The sequence below is a fragment of the Microtus oregoni genome, unplaced genomic scaffold (assembly GCF_018167655.1).
Source record: "Microtus oregoni isolate MIOR12 unplaced genomic scaffold, Mior012 000106F_ref0000393, whole genome shotgun sequence".
NCBI lineage: Eukaryota > Metazoa > Chordata > Mammalia > Rodentia > Cricetidae > Microtus > Microtus oregoni.
The window spans coordinates 10,432-13,788 of record NW_024544721.1 but is presented as its reverse complement, the minus strand read 5'-3'; the positions used below and the strand labels follow the sequence as shown (position 1 = coordinate 13,788).

Sequence of the window (3,357 nt, the reverse complement as noted above, 5' to 3'; positions counted from 1 at the left end):
ATTTATGCCTGCATGCCAAAAGAGGACATTAGATCCCAGTATCACCATCCTAACTAGTCTTATTAAATAAAACCCCAGAGTCAGATGTTAGGGGGTGAATGATCAGAGAAGCAGAGCAGCCAGCCACTAGAGTGCTTACCTCTCTGAATGCTGAGGCAAAATGGGAAAAATGTTGTCTTTACAAGTTCTCAGACTGAATGCTGTGAGATCTTGTTACCTCCTACTTTATAGTCCTCTCTCTGTCTAGCCATATCCCTTCCTGTCTCCACCTCCTTAGTGTTGTGATTAAAGGCATGTGACTCCCAAGTACTGGCATGAGCTCTGTTTCTCTTTAAGACTGGATCAATCTAGTATAGTCCAGTGTAGCCTTGAACTCACAGAGATCCTTCTGCTTCTGTCACCAGAGTTCTGGAATTAAAGGGGTGTGCCATCACTGTCTGACCTTTATTGCTAACTAATGGCTAGCTCCATACTCTGATCATCAGGCAAGCTTTATTTGTTAGGTCACAAACAAAATATAACCACAGAACCCACTATAGATGACTGTGTGCCACCGTGTGTTTGTTGGGACTAAAACTCAGGATCTCAGGAAGATCAGCCAGTGCTCATACCTGCTGAACTATCTCTCTGGCCTGTTATAAAATATTTTCAAAAAATTAAAAATTGGCAATATCTGTGGCACATGATAGCTAAATGTCTCACAGGAAATTCTCTGCTCCCAGTCCTGGGCCTTTGGACTTCTTGCCCCAGAAGCACAACAGTCAGCAAAATGGGAAAATGAAGAGCTACCACAAGGATGACCCTTCCAAATCTGTTCACCTCCCAGCCTTTCTAGGCTACAAGTCTCGCATGACCCACAGCATCCTAGAAGTTGACAATCCAGGATCCAAGGTGAACAAGAAAGAAGTCGAAGAAACTGTAATCATTTTGAAAATAACACCAATGGTAGTTATAGGCATTGTGGTAGGTATATAGAAACCCCACAAGGCCCCAGACCTTTAAGACAGTATTTGCTGAGCAAACCAATGACAAGTGTAAAAGGTGTTTCTACAAAACTGGCAAAAACTTAAGAAGGCCTTCACCAAATACTGTAAGAAATGGCAGGACTACATGGGCAAGAAACAGCTGGAGAAGTACCTCAACAGCATGACAAAGTATTTTCAAGTCATCTACATAACTTCGAGTTCTCAGAAGATCCTGCTTTCTCTTTAACAGAAGGCACTCTGGATGGAGTCCCAGGTGAACAGAGGAACTGTGGCTGAGAATGGGCCCCAGAGAGGCTGGCACAGAAGGTTCCTGTGAACCAGTTGTTTGGACAGGATGAGATGGTTGATGTCATTGGACTGACAAAAGGCAAAGACAAAAGGAGGTGTCCAGTCATTGACATCAAAAAAAGTACCCTGCAAGACCCATTAAAGGCTGTACAATGCTACCTGTAATGGAGCCTAGCACCCTGCCCATGTGGCCTTCTCTGTGGATCCAGCTGGGCAGAAAGGCTGCCATCATCGCAAAGAGATAAATTAGATTTACAAGATTGGTCAAAGATGGTAAGCTAATCAGAAACAATGCATCTACTGACTATTACTCATCTGGCAAGAGCATCAAACCACTGGGTAACTTTGTCTATTATGGTGAAGTTATCAATGACTTCGTGAAGCTCAAAGGCTGTGTGGTAGGAAACAAAAAGGGTGTTCAATTTCTTCAGCTCTGGAGAAGACTGACCTGAAATTTATTGACACCACCTCCAAGTTTGGCCATGGTCATTTACAGACTATGGAGGATAAGAAAGTATGTATGAGACTGTACAAGAAATACCACATTGCCAAGGAGGAAGGTGCTTAATGTCGGAAGCGTTTGTGAAATTGATAGGATCATAAGAATGACTTTTCCAGTGGGTGGGGGACTTGTTTAATATATTGAATTTTTAATAGTCTAGAAAAAGGAGCAATGATTTCTAGTGAGCAATCTAAGCGGAAAATAATCTTTATCTTATTTCTGTGGAGGGGGTATGGAAAGAGATGAGAAAGAAAAACACATCTACAAGGTAAAGGTAGAGGAAAAGATATGCCAACAGCCATGACTATTTGAATAGTAAGCCTGTTATTTATTTAATTTTTCTATACCCACAGAATCAAATTTATTTTCATTGATTTTTCATGAAAGGAGGCTCTAAAGTTTTGGGAGTGAGGTATTTTTGAGAAATAAGAGATTAAATCTAAGCTATTTGTTATCTATTCACAATTATAAAAATATTTAAACCAGGTTTGCTGGTGCATACCTACAACCCCAGCATTTAGAAAGTAGAGGGAGAAGGATCTATACCATGGAGGAATTGCCTATAATTTATAGACAAACGAGGCTCAGAATGGTAAAGTACCCTGATCAAGATCATGTATCACCTAAAGAGACTGATTCAAGTAAGTGCAGGCCCGACTTCCTCCAAACCCAGTATGAATTGTTTCAAATGAACATTTCCATAGAGTTAGTTTGGGTTCAGGGAACTGAACTAGTACATTTGATGGCCCAGATCCAGTTTTTGCTTCACTATGTGAGCAAATCACACTGCTGTTTTCAAATGTGCTCTCAAAACAGATTTCTTTCCTACCTTCCTTTTCTACAACAGAGGCCATAAGGATCTGCCTCGCTGCCTGGGCTAGAAGGATAAGCCAAAAGTTAAGGCTGCATCAATTTCTACCTCCTTCTCCTTGGCACTTCAGATGAATCTCTTTAGTTTCATCCCAGGAAGCAAAGTGACATTACTTCAGCTGCTGCAGAGGATGAAAGCTCTCCTGGCAAAGATGGGCCTTTGAACTAGTGAAAAGTGAGTGATTGATACAAGGTCTAAATCTTCATTCTTCTGAGACAAATCAGCATTTGAAACAGAAGAAAATAAAGGAAGAGAAGCATGAATGGAGAGGGGGATCCAGGGAGAAGTGGGACCACAGCAAGGGAAGATATAAAAAGAGCCTGTTATTTTAGCAGGAAGAGATGAAGTTTCCTTTTGAAGTTAAAAACTACCTATTCCTACAACCAAGAGATTTCAAAACAAGCAGATACTAAATTTATCATTCATGCTTTTGTTCCTCTCAAGTTTTAAGGATTCCAGAATTCTACTCCAAATTAAATGTGCATTTTAAAACCAAGCTCTTGACATTTTAAAATACATTTTATGGTTCATTAATATGTATTTGGGGTCTTTTAAAATGCATATTCTGATAGTGGATGTAAATCTCTGTTTGGGGACGTTTGTGAGGAAAAAGTTGCACTTGCTGTCCAATCAGGTATGCCCTCATGCCTCATATTCCAAGTTCCAAAATGGGCATTGAGGGATTTCAACATTCACTCAGACTCAGATGC

The 3,357-nt window shown here is 40.6% G+C and overlaps 1 pseudogene; it reads left to right on the top strand.

Moving 5' to 3' along the window:
- Positions 1-693: 693 nt before the first annotated feature.
- On the top strand, positions 694-1,842 carry LOC121443424 (annotated as a pseudogene).
- The last annotated feature ends 1,515 nt before the right edge of the window (positions 1,843-3,357 follow it).